Raw genomic sequence first — 14,112 nt, 5'->3', positions numbered from 1 at the left:
CCTCTGTACAGCAAGTGGACACACCAGACCTATACGACCTAGAAGAATGTTTGACCAAAAACAATTAAAAACAGGCCTGAGGGCCAAGGATTAATCCTCTAACACTTACTAGAGGGTAATCCAAACTATCTACTTTTAAAAAATTATAATGCGGCGGGTGGGTTCGCCTCCTTCTCAGCTCCATTTTACTTCTCCTGTCTTCCTTTTTCTCTTGAGTCCCCAAAACGTCCTGAGCTTTTCCACTGTTGCCTGAGGGTTGATTTACAACCCCCTTTGCACACTAGAGCCCCTGTGTTTTCTCCTTTTCCTAATCTTCCATCCTCTCCTCTCACCCCACCATGAATGAGGAGTACGACGTGATCGTGCTGGGCACTGGCCTGACGGAATGTATCCTGTCAGGCATAATGTCAGTGAATGGAAAGAAAGTTCTTCACATGGATAGAAATCCATATTATGGAGGAGAAAGTGCATCTATAACATCACTGGAAGATTTATACAAAAGATTTCAAATACCAGGATCACCACCAGCATCAATGGGCAGAGGAAGAGACTGGAATGTTGACTTAATAATACCCAAGTTCCTTATGGCTAATGGTCAGCTGGTAAAGATGCTCCTTTATACAGAGGTCACACGCTACCTGGATTTCAAAGTAACTGAAGGGAGCTTTGTCTATAAGGGAGGGAAAATCTACAAAGTTCCTTCCACTGAAGCAGAAGCCCTGGCATCTAGTTTAATAGGACTGTTTGAAAAACGTCGCTTCAGAAAATTCCTTGTGTATATTGCCAACTTTGATGAAAAAGATCCTAGAACTTTTGAGGGTGTTGATCCTAAGAAGACTACAATGCGAGATGTGTATAAGAAATTTGACTTGGGCCAAGATGTTATAGATTTCACTGGTCATGCCCTTGCACTTTACAGAACTGATAATTATTTAGATCAGCCATGTTTTAAAACCATTAATAGGATTAAACTTTACAGTGAGTCTTTGGCAAGATATGGCAAAAGCCCATACCTTTATCCACTTTATGGCCTTGGAGAACTGCCACAAGGATTTGCAAGGCTAAGTGCAATTTATGGAGGTACCTACATGTTGAATAAGCCAATTGAAGAAACCATTGTGGAAAATGGAAAAGTGGTGGGTGTAAAATCTGAAGGAGAGATCGCTCGTTGTAAGCAGCTCATCTGTGATCCCAGTTATGTAAAAGATAGTGTACAGAAGGTGGGCCAAGTGATAAGAGTTATATGTATCCTAAGTCACCCAATCAAGAATACCAATGATGCCAACTCATGCCAGATCATTATTCCACAGAACCAAGTGAATCGAAAATCAGATATCTATTTTGCATGATTTCTTCTGCACACAATGTGGCAGCAGAAGGAAAATATATTGCCATAGTTCGTACAACTGTGGAAACCAAGGAACCAGAGAAAGAAATCAGACCAGCTTTGGAACTCTTGGAACCAATTGAACAGAAATTTGTAAGTATCAGTGACCTCCTTGTACCAGTAGATTTGGGAACAGAAAGTCAGATTTTTATTTCACGCACTTATGATGCTACAACTCACTTTGAGACAACCTGCGATGACATTAAAGACATCTATAAAAGGATGACGGGATCAGAGTTTGACTTTGAAGAAATGAAGCGCAAGAAAAATGACATCTATGGAGAAGACTAACAGCAGTACTTACTTATTAGCTAATCAGAACAAATTTGAAATTTGGCAAATAATGCATATTGTATGAAATCAATATTCTAAGGCCTGCTTTTATAATCAAAACTGAAAGATTGGAGAGAGTACTACACCAATAAAATATCCCTCCCCCTTTATCTCTTTAATATCATGTATTAACTTTTCATGGAGTGGCTGTTCAGAATTGGCCAGTTACCATATTCTGTTTAACAAGTAACACCCCTGCCTCTGCCAGAATCAGTTTTTAAACATTGTGATGCTGATAACAGAGATCTTGATACAGTATTTATATACTTTAATCAGTGTAGCCTTTGCAGTTATGTGCTTCTGCTGTTCAAGAGCTGTATCAGTACATTTGTGTGCCATGTGCTCTTAACATAAAGGAGATTCTAAATTTAACATTCTGTTATTATGGGTGGGACAGTATTCCTAATGTTTTCCATGTCACTACATTTGGCGTCATTTCAGGTATTAAGACAGTGCCCAAATTACTTAGCCACAAATTTGATCTATGTGGGCACAGAATTCTAACCAAACTCTTGATTTAGGGGGTCATTTGGGGGAAGCTTGTCTGACTAATGGCTCCATACAGTTTTAATCTAATAAAACTGATGAGAGGAAAGGGTAAAGGAACTTATCATCAAGCAGGTGAACAGTCGAAGCATCTTTGTATCCCAGGGGTGGCTTCTTCACTGGACCAAGCTGCAATGCAGTATTGATTTGACAGAGCCTAAGCTTTAGTGATGCCTCTCTCAGAATGGCTCCAAATGATTTCTGTACTGCAAAATAAAGCCAACTCTAGAAAACAAAAAAAATTATAATGCAATTAAAATATATAATCATAACAGCTTCAGAGTCTGGAATTGGCAGCTGAAGGTTTAAATTTTCTGACCTTTAGTTTTCCTATCTGTAAAACGGGCCAATTAACAGTATTTTCTTCATTGGGTTATTCAGAAGTTAAAATTAATCATTCATGTACTCAGTGGTGTAGTGTATAACACAACTGAAAGGTTGGTGATTCAAGCTCCTTGGGCGAGGCACCCTAATGGAGGGTTGTTATGCATGAGAACCAACCCGACAACAGTGGGTCTGGTAGGTTTGGGGCATGACATGTGGTAAGTTGTTGTTATGTGCCATCAAGTCAGAACTGACTCATAGCTGGCCCTCCAGTGGGTTTTCTGGGGCAGTAAATCACAGAGGAGACTGCCTATCTTTACCCCATGGAGCAGCTGGTGGATTTTAATTGTGTGCCTTTGCATTGGTGGCACAATCCCTTACCACTAAGCCACCAGAGTTCCTTCTAGATCAAGTTTGTTGTTGTGTGCTACAGGGTCAACAATAGCTCTGAACTTCGCCCTATCCTGAGCCAACCTCACCATCTCTGACCCACCTGTCCCCATTGCCACAGCCACTGTATCAATCCATCTCAAGTAAGTGGTAGCTATTATTCTTGTTCCCTGGCACAGTGGATGCTCAACCACATTTGACCCTTGAAAACCTTTGTTGATCCTAGATAATGGGGATGGAATTCTTTCTATCCACTTTACAGCATTTTCCTTGCATATTTCTTTTCTTTAAATGCAATTTTTATTTTATACTGGTTTATTTACAAAGTTCATATACACTTTTTTCCACTCCGGATCTTTTCCATTTCTTTTACCCACTCCTCCCTCTATCCATAAAATTGTATGACCTTATGACTAATCATCCCCCTGACCATCCTCACCCCTCTGCTCCCCCCCACTTGGATCCTCATACATGTTCTGCAATTATGGTCTTATTACAGTATTTGTCCTTATGGGATTAAGTTAGTTCAGCAGAACTTCTAGACTAAGATAGACTAGGAAGAAAAGCCTGGAGATCTACTTCCAGAAAATGACCTAATGAACTCAAACTCATTGCTGTCAAGTCATAACCGACTCCATCGCTAACCCTCTATTGGGTTTCTGAGGCTCTAAATTGCCTGGAGGTTTCTCATCTTTCTCTGAGGAGCCCCTGGTGGATTTGAACTGCCAGAGAGTTGGTCTGAAGTTTGAGTTAGAAGCACAACTTCCTGTGGACTACGCTGCCAGAGCTTCCTCATTCAATGAGAACTCAACAGCTGTTCATGGAGATGGTGCAGGACTGGGCAGCATTATTTTCCACTGTGTATGGGATCAGTTACTCGGAAGCAGCTAACAACAGTGTAGGCTGTGAAAGCGTAAGGAAGAACAAGGAAGTTGCTATCATAAAATTAGGACAGTGGGGAGAAAGATGGAGTGACGGGGGAGGAATACAGTCTTCTGATGTACTCTTGTTTTTTGACTGCTGTTGTTGTTATGTGCCATGGAGTCACCTGTACTTCATCGTGACCATATGTACAACAGCTCTGAAGCCTGCCCTGTCCTGGGCCAATCTCACTGACGCCTATCAATCCTTCTCATCCGGGGTCTTCATCTTCTGCACTGTCCCTCCACCCTTCTGAGAATGATGTCCTTCTTCAAAGATCAGACCCTTCCAGGCACATGCCCAAAGTATGTGAGATGAAGCTTCAGAATCCTAGCCTCCAAAAAGAAACTTGGTTTCACCTTCTCCAGGGAAGATCTCTTTGTTTTCTTGGCAGTCTATATCTTGTTTGTTCATCTTGGCAGTGATATGTTCACTCTTCTCCAGCACAGCAACTCAAAGGGGAATCATAGATAGGGTGGCACAATTTGATGGGTGGAGGGAAAAGTGGGTAAAGAAAACAGGCAAGAGTTGGTGGGGATCTGGAAAGACAGGGCTATGGTGAGCATAGTTCAATGTTGATTAATGTTATAAAATATAATGAATGGGAATGATTGTATGAAACACAATGTGAATGAAGAATAGTGTGAAACTCAATGTATACGAACTTTGTAAGTGAACCAATATAAAATAAAAATTTCGGTTTTTTTATTTTAATAAAAGATGAGTTGCATTGGGGAAAGTCTGTTGTGAGAGTGCTATAGAGCAACAGTGTCGGTCTAGAGACTAAGAGACTAAGGTGCACCTGATCCAGTTCATGCATGCATCTTGCTATGCATCTGAGAACTGGACAATAACTAAAGAAAGAAGAAGAATCAATGACTTTGAGTTATGGTGCTGGAGAAGAACATTGAATGTACTTGACATTGTCAAGAGAATAGGTTCCTCTCGAAGAGGGTGAAACCAGGTTGCTTCTTGGAGGCAAGGGTTTTGAAGCTCATACTCTCACATACTTTGGGCATGTTGTCAGGAGGAAACAGCCCCTGGAATAGGACATTGTGCTTGGAAGGGTGGAGGGAAAGTGCAGTAAAGGAAGACCCTGGATGAGATGGATTGACACAGTGACTGTGGCAATGGGGTCAGGTGAGTCAGAGGTAGTGAGGTTGGCTCAGGATAATGTAGAGATCAGAGCTATGGTTCATAGCTATGAGTCATAGTCAACTCAATGGCACATAACAACAACATACCATAGCCTCCCAATTCTTCATTTTAAGAACTTTATGAAATATGTAGTATTTCCCAGTCATATCATCTACCAAAGAAAATTAAAGTTGAGACTCCACCCTTTCTAGTTCTTTTCTGATTTTTTGAGAAGCTCTGGTGGTGTAGTTCATAAAGAGTTGCACTGCTAACCAAAATATTTTGTGCATTCTGTGGTTTAAATCCCCCAGGGGTTCTGAGGGAGGAAAATGGGCAGTCTCCTCCCGTGAAGAGTTACAGCCTTGTAAATGCGACGGATGGCTGCTGTGAGTTGGAATTGACTCAGCGGCAGTTAATTTTCTTAAGTACCTTTTATTCATGTCTATCTTGCCTTTCTGTAATATGTAGGGCCACGTAAAGATGTTTGTCTTTTTCCTGACCTCGGAGAAAAGCTACATTCCATCACCAAGTAGAATTATTGTTATCATATTTTTTTAAACTGCCTTTCATCAAAAACAAGGAAGTCTGCTAAGTGTTATCAATAAATAGGTTTTATGTTTTATAAATTTTTTTTTATCTGTGAAGTGGATCTTATTACTTTTCTCCCCTTTTGCACTAATATACATATCACTGTGGTGTGGTGGGCTATGCATTAGGCTGCTAACTGTAAGATCAGAGGTTTGAATCTAGCAGACACTCTGTAGGAAAAAGATAGACAGTCTCATTTCATAAAGATGGGAAGCCTTGGAAACACACTGGAGGGTCGCCTAGAGTGGAAATCAACTTGATGGCCATGGGCTTGGTTTTATTGTCTTGTTTTGTTTTTTTATTAATGTGGAAAATTGTATTAGTTTAGGTTTTTTTTCTATATTTTATTAATTTTCATAAACATTTACAGAGACTTTGGGTTTCCATTCATTCATTGTTGCACTATTCTCTCTACCCTCCTCCCAGTTTGTTCTTGTCCAAATGCCACAGTGCTTGTCAAAGCCAGTTCTGATTAATCTTCTTTGTTGTATTAGTTTAGTTTCTACTATCAAAAAAACCTCTGCATTTCTGCAACAAACCTGTTGTTGTTGTTTTTGTTGTTATGTGCCGTTGAGTGCGAATCATAGCTCATTCAGCAGGTTTTCAGAGACTGTAAGTTGTACAGGAGGAGATTGCTCATCTTTCTCCCTCAGAGCAGCTGGTGGATTTGTACTGCATGCCTTTCAGTTGGGGTTCAACTCCTAATGCTTTAGCCCACCAAAGCTCCCTGAACTTGATATGTTGTTGTTGTGTACAACTAACTGAATCAGGACAAACCCAAAGCTGTCCCTTAGCAGGTTTTCAGAGGCAATAAGTCACATGGGAAAAGATTGCCCAACTTCCTTCCACGGAACAGCAGGTGCATTCAAACTGCATGCCTTTGGATTGGCAGCAGAGTTTCTTACCACTAAGTCACTGAATCGCCCTAGTCGTGATCTATTTTTCTCCTATGTTTTATTGCTGGGTTCAGTTTGATCATATTTTGTTAGGATTGTTCGTAAATAAATTCTTGAGAAAGAGAGGCTCATAATTCTTCTTTCACATAATCTTCTTGTCATCTCTCATCATCTAAGTAATGAGGACCTTACCCAGAAGCAGTTCCTCTTTTTTCTATTACCTGGAAGAATTTGGTAGTACTGGTATTATTTCTCTGAATGGTTGGTCAAAATCTGGGCCTGGTATGTATGTATGGGTTGGAGGTGGAAAAGTTTAAAAACTCAATATATTTAATAGCTATCGAACTGTTCAGACTTTCTATTTTTTTTTTATGTATCCATTTGGTATTTTTTTTTATTATTTCTAGGCATTTTTCCAGGTCATTTAATTTTTTTAATTTATTGGCACAGAGTTGTTCATACCTTTCTTTTATTACCTTTATAATATCTGCAGAATCTGTAGTGATAGTTCTCTTTAAATCCTGATAATGTTATCTGCATCCTTTTTTTTTCTTTTTGATCAGCCTTGACATCAATTTGTTGGCCGGTCATCTTTGCAGAGAACCAATACTTGGTTTTGGTTTCTTGGTTTTCATTCATTGATTTCCGATCTTATCTCTAATATTTCCTTTTTTTCTACTTTTTTTTTTGTTTCATTGAACTATTTCTAGCTTCTCCCTGTGGATACTCAACTCACTCAATTGTACCTTTCTTCATTTCTAACATATACATTTCAGGCTATACATTTCTTAGTGGCCCTGCTTCAGCTGTGTCCCACAACTTTTAATATTTAGTATTTTCATTATCATTCAATTAAAAATAATGTTGTATTTCATCATGATGTTTTATGGTACTTTATCTGGTCATTTGGAAGTTTATTTCCTAGGAGGTCTGGTAACACAGCAGTAAACGCTTGGCTGCTAATGGAGAGATTGGAATTCAAACTCACCCAGATACTTATCAGAAGAGCCAAGAAAAAATTTTCTTCCCTGGTCAAGGACTGCAGCCTTCAATATAGATTAAAGTTCAATATCAAGAAAACAAAGATTCTCACCACTGGGTTGATTGGCAGCACCATGATAGATGGAGAAGAGATTAAGGTTGTTAACAGCTTCCATTTGCTTGACTCTACAATCAACACTCTTGGTACCAGCAGCCAGGAAATCAAAAGATGAATTGCACTGGGAAAGTCTGCTATCAGGAACACCTGCATAGTACTGAAGAGCAACAATGTCATTCTGGAAACTAAAGTGCACCTGATCCAGGCTATGGTCTTTGCAATCACTTGCTATGCATCAGAGAGCTGGACAATGACTAGGGATGATAGAGGGAGAGTTGAAGCCTTTGAGCTGTGGTGCTGGAGAAGAATATTGAATATACTATGGACTGCTAGGAGACCAAACAGGTTCATCCTGGAAGGAGTGAAGCCAGGCTGCTCCTTGGTGTCAAGGATCCTGAAGCTTCATCAGACATACTTTGGACATGTTGCAAGGTGGGATCAGTCCTTAGAGAGGGACATCATGCTTGGGAGGGTGGAGAGACAATGCAAGAGAAGACCCTTGATGAGATGGATTGATTCAGTGACTGAGGTAATGGGGGTAGGTGTGTCAGAGACAATAAAATTGGCACAGGATAGAGTAGGGTTCAGAATGATTGTACATAGGTTCACTATGAGTCACAAGCGACTCAACAGTACATAACAACAGCAACCCTGGCGGTCTAGTGGTAAGAAGTTGTGCTGCATCCTACAGGCACATGGTTTGAACCTACAAGTTGCTCTGTGGAGGATAGGCAGTCTCCTCCCATGTGATTTACTGCCTGTGAAAATCTGCTGAAGGGTCAGCTATCAATCAGTGCAACTTGACTGATAGCTGACAACAACCCACTCGATGACAGTGGATTTGGGTTTGAGTTTGATCACCTGACAAGGATCTTTCTCTAGTGGTGCAACAGTTTTGTGCTCAGGAGCTAATCAAAACTTTGGAGGCTTGTACCCACCCAGTGGCTCTGCAGGAGAACAGTCCTCTCACACAAACCACAGCCAGGAAAACTCTGTGAGGAGTTACTACTCTGTATTTGGGATGCCTAGGAGTTGGAATTGACTTAAAGGCACCCACAGGCAGAATAACAGCCAAGAGCTGCTACCTCAACTCCAGTAATTAGCTAGTGATAAACAACAAGACCCAAAGAAGATACTTCTTAATTTAAACACATGGGGATTTCTTTTCTTTTTTGGTTATCTTTTTTGTTACTAATTTCTAGTTTGTTAACATTGTCCCCAGAAATGATACTTAATTTCTTATATTGAAACTTTTTGTTATGGCTCATTCTACAGTGAATTTTTATAAATGCATCAGTGGAATAGAGAATTTTTTTCTATAGTTACTGAATACAATGTACTTTATCTCTTGGATGTATTTATTAAAGTGTAGCTGTAGTCTGAGGAGCTTTGGAAGCATAGTCCATACAGAGTTGAACTGTTGACCCAAAGACCATGCCTCTCTGGTAGTTCGAATCCACCAGCTACTCTGAGGAAGAAAGATGGGCTATCTCTTTCCAGGTGATTTACAGCCTCAAAAACCCAATAGAGGATCAAAGCAGTTCCAACTTGGCAACAGTGAATAAATGATACATATTCTGCTAAAAAAAAAAAAACCAAACAAAAAACAACCAGCAAAAAACCAAACCACCCCAACAACCAAAAACCCCATTATTGTAGAATGGGTATGAATATCCAAGGGGGTTGGTGGAAGCAGAGGTATGAGAATATGAGCAAGGGGATTAATCATGGGGTTGTACAATTTGATGGGTGGGGGAGTGAGGGAAGTTGGAAGAATCTGGTCTGAAAAAGAATGTATTTGAATTTTTAAATAAACTCATATTAAAAAAAATCTCTGTGATCAAGGATTGGGCTTTCCCTTCATAATTTTATTTTTGCTTTATTTTGGAGCTCTCTTATTAGAAGGGAACATATTTAGAAGTTTAAACATCTTTATTTAGAAGCACACACAGTTTCTCAGTGAATTACATTTTTAAAAAACCATTATGAAGTGTTATTTTTTTCCTGTAAGAATACTTTCTGAGGGAACTCTGGTGGTTTACTCTATAGTCTGGAGGAAGTTACATTGCTTTTTTACCCAAAGACCATGCTTCTCTGGCAGTTCAAATCCACCAAGCTACTCCTCAGGAGATAGATATGCCATTTCCTATGTCATTTAAAGCATCCGAAACCTCTGGAGGGTCAGTTATGAGTCAGTTCTGGCACAATGGTAATGAGAGAACTATTTTCTCCATTAAGTTAATTTTGTCTGAAAGCTGGACCAGCTTTTCTGGGTTATCTTTCTTGTATATCTACTCTTAAACTTTTCCTTTGTTGTTGTTGTGTACCATAATAGAATCGACCCATACATACTTGACCTTCCAGTGGGCATGGGAGGAGATTGCCCATCCTTCTCCAGTGGAGCATATGGTGGCCTCGAACCACATGCCTTTGGGATTGCAACACAGCATTTTGCCACTAGGGCCACCAGAACTCAAACTTAAATGGTATACTTTATTTTAAGTCTATCACCTTTTCCATGCTTCCTATTTGTTCTGTCACTTATCCCCATCTCATCTTTTGTTCCAAGTGGTTACTACTTTGTAACTTGTAGTTATCTTTCATGTTAAGTAGTTTTACAGCTTTATTTTCTTTAGAATTATAATTACTTTTTTGGTAGCAAATAATATTTTAATCAGGTGAACTTTCAAATTTTTTTTCTTTACAAATTCACTGGAGAATCCTTCGATGCTGCCAGCTTTGGCTGTGATCCTGGGCCACAAGTCTGCTCACTCCTTTGCAACTGGTCCAGTGATGGCAGAACCTTTCCTTTCACCGTCATTGTTTATTATGACTCCTGTATTCAAGAAAAAGAAACCCTTCTCCCATCTTTTCTCTGGTATGACTTTCATTATTGGATGACCACCGCTGGATGTACCTTCTTTCTGAGTTCTGGTTCCCCTTTCTTGACCATGTCGCTTACACCAGCAGCAGGGAGTCTGTTCAGCGATCAGCTGTCTCTTGATCCCCTTCACCGAGATGATATAGAGATTTTTGGCTCCTGTGTTGTTAGCCCAGCTGTTGTGATCACTGCTCCTACTGAAAGACACAAGGAAATCCAAACTTTTGCACCAGACGACCCACCATATTCTCACTTCAACGTCGTGGACAGAAAGGAAAGGACAGAAAGTTTATTTAGCATCATGATGATGATGATGATGATGGTGGACTTACAGCTTTTACAGGGATCCTTGGGTGATGTGATGGTTAGGCACCCAATTACTAACTAAAAGATGGTTGGTGATGCCTCAGAAGACATATCTGGTGACGTGTTTCTGAAATGTCACAGCCTAGCAAAGACCATACAGCAGACCCACTCTGAACAAATGAGGTCATCAAGAGTAAAATGACTAGGTATAGTTATCAACAACAACATGGATGGAGTTTTCTTGTTGTTGGTTTTAATTTACACTAGCTTATTTACAAAATTTGAATACATTTCAGACCAGATTCTTCTGATTTCCCTCCCTTCCTCCATCAAATAACAACATGGCTTTAACACTTATATTTTAACATCATTTAGATTTTAATTGATGGTTAATCAACTGTAAGGGAATAACTTACTGTTCGTCAAAGCCATTCACTTGGGGTATCTCTGATGTTGCATCACTAGATAACCAGCACAGTAATGGCTGGCTTTTTAAAAAAATAATTCAACAACATGCTCTAGGGAGTTCCAGTGGCCTAGTGGCAAGAAGCTGTGCTGCAATCCTGAAAGGATCCAGTTCAAATCCACCAGCTGCTCCGCGGGAGAAGGATGGGCAATCTCTTCTCGTGAAAACCCGCTGGAGAGTCAGCTATGGGTCAGTTCTGATTTGATGATACACAACAACAACAATGTATGCTATCTACTAGAATTTCATTAAGGAACCTTGTGGTATAGTTTGCCACAAACCAAAATGGTGGTTCAAATCCATCAGCTGCTTTGAGGGTGAAAAATGAGCAGTCTCTGCTCAAAGATTTATAGACCCAGAAACACAATAGAGGGTCACCATGAGTCAGAGCCAACTTGATGGGCAGTCATTTTTAGGGTTAGTGATTCACTTTAGATTCAAAGATACAGAAGGCCAAAAGCAAAAGGAAGGGGAAAATATATTCCATGGAAATTGGAATTCAAAAGAGAGTTGGAATGGCAAGACTAATACCAAAAGGAATAGACTGTTCTCTCGTTTGTTTGAAGACAGTGCCAAGGACTCTGCTTTCTGAGATAATGTGTACCCCATCTGTCACCTGGCTCTACCCCAACTTTCCCTCCTTGCTGAGAGGCCAATAACTAGTATTGATGCTACGAGGGAAGAGCTGTAGGATGTAACCAATGTAGTCTGGTGGTGGTCCAGTACATATGGATAGGGATCTGAAGGTACTATAGCAATGGAGTCAGGAAGATTTGCTTCTCAAAGAGTGAGCCCAGTAAAGCACCACCAGCAGAGGCATATCAGAACCCTATTAGCAAGGTGCTTCTTCTCTCTCTCTCTCTCTCTCTCCCTTCCTCTCTACTTCTTCCCCTCCCCCCGACACTTTTGAGTCAGCAGTGCAATTCCCTATAAATTTTGCCACCAAAGCCCCCCATTAGCAAAGCTAGGTTAGCCATGTGCCCTTCAAATCTGAACCTTATAAGTCCCCACTCACCCTTTGCCTGTCGAGGGAGAGAATATATACCAACAAACTCTTTTTGGATTTTGTTTTTAAAGATGAAAAGTATCTGTTTTGCTCTACATCAAACCACTTTCTAATTGCACCCAAACCTCACAAGTCTTAGTGCAAACAAACTCATGGAATAAAAATAAGGGGGGTAATGGCTACAGACAGAACAGCATGCAGACATTGTGCTTATTCACCTGGGTGAGGAAAGTTCCTGATGGATGCTACCATGGGAATTCAGCAAGACTGGCTGGAAAAGTTGAACAGTGTGTGGCATTTCACATTCTGAGTAACTTGGCATTTTTTATGGTTTATGTTTCAAGTAATCTCTTCTAGGGCATCCTTAGGACCTTGTGCCAGCCCATTTATCTAGAGGCATGGAGACGTAGGATGGTGACAGTGGGACAATGCTTCTGTATAGAAAACATCTACAGACAGTTAAGGCAAAGACAGCCAATGGAGCTCCATTACTAGAGATAAGTGACTCACAATAATCAAGCTAGAAATCGCCCACTGCAGACCCAAGGTCATGAAAGCAAGGTTCTGAAATGCAACAGTGAGCACATCAAGTACTTCTGGAAAAGCATTTATCACTGTGAAAACAGTCCTGTCTCTGGATTGGTCTTGTAAAGTTCTTGGCCCAGTTTTCACAGTCTTTCCTAAGAAGGAGGCACATTTGCTGAATACAACCCAAGCCCTGGCATATACCTACACTACTGCTGTCATTCCAATATTAGAATCTATTCTCCTGCTTTCCTGTGAAAAAATTTCTTGATATATGTATTGTGGTCAAGGTAACAATTTGATCATCTTTCTAGAATAATTACTGCTTTGGTGAGGCTGTATTGTGACAGCTATAGCTACCAATTATTGATACATTACAACTAGAGTTGACCTTCAGTGTGCACGAACAGCTCTCACTGAAAACAATTGCAAACACTTGGCTCCATCTTGGCAGAAATCTCTGAAATAGAGAAAAGCCACAGAAACGGGAGAGTAGACATTCTTTTTTAAGTCAAAAGTTGATTTTATGAAAAGATTAAAGGGGGGGGGGAATAGATCCCAAGGGTTGAAAAGAGTTGCAAGAACTTGGGAGAGGGGTTGGGGATAGGATAAAAGCAAGAATGTTTTTTGAAAGGATGAAATATAGAAAAAAAGGAGGAAATAACTCCAGACTCAAAAGATATTAACAAAGGACAAGGAGCATTAGGGATAACTTTATGCTATTATTGGCAAAGGTCAAAATGGGAGTGCGACAGAGACAGGGGAGGGGCAGAAAGGGGAGTGGGGGTCTGGCGATGAGGCTGGAAAACTTGTCCTTGTACACTGATCCTTAAAGCACAAGTAAAAGGAATCTTCACTTAAACAGATGCACAAATTTAAAACAAAATATTGTCTATCTATCTCATTGCCATCTAGTCAGAATGGACCCATAGCTAACCGTCTTTCTCCCATGGAGCCACTGGTGGATTCAAACCGCCAGAGATATATGGCATTTGGGTTAGCAACATGACTCCTTATGGACTATGCTACCAGAATTTCCTAAACTGAAGATTGTTGTTTTTGTTAAGTGCCGTCGAGTAGCAGGCGACTCATAGTGACCCTATGAACTAAAGTCCTCAACACTTGTGTGACTTTCATCCTTTCTCCAGGTTCATAGGGTTTCCGGAAGCAAGCTATTTCGGAAGTGGATGCCACTCCTGCTTCCAAGCTTGTTTTAATCAGGGAGTTCCATGAAACACTGTCCACCATGGGTAACCAACCATTAACGTATTTGACACATCAGTGTCACAGTGTTCAGCCTCACAGCA

General features: G+C 40.3%; 1 pseudogene; it reads left to right on the top strand.

The window, feature by feature from the left end:
• The first annotated feature begins 338 nt into the window (after positions 1-338).
• Positions 339-1,678, top strand: LOC102862768 (annotated as a pseudogene).
• The last annotated feature ends 12,434 nt before the right edge of the window (positions 1,679-14,112 follow it).

The sequence above is a fragment of the Elephantulus edwardii genome, unplaced genomic scaffold, assembly GCF_000299155.1.
Source record: "Elephantulus edwardii isolate Elephantulus edwardi_28Jun2011 unplaced genomic scaffold, EleEdw1.0 scaffold00210, whole genome shotgun sequence".
In the NCBI taxonomy this organism is placed as follows: domain Eukaryota; kingdom Metazoa; phylum Chordata; class Mammalia; order Macroscelidea; family Macroscelididae; genus Elephantulus; species Elephantulus edwardii.
Note: the sequence above shows the minus strand (reverse complement) of the source record. Positions and strands in the feature narration are given on the sequence as shown.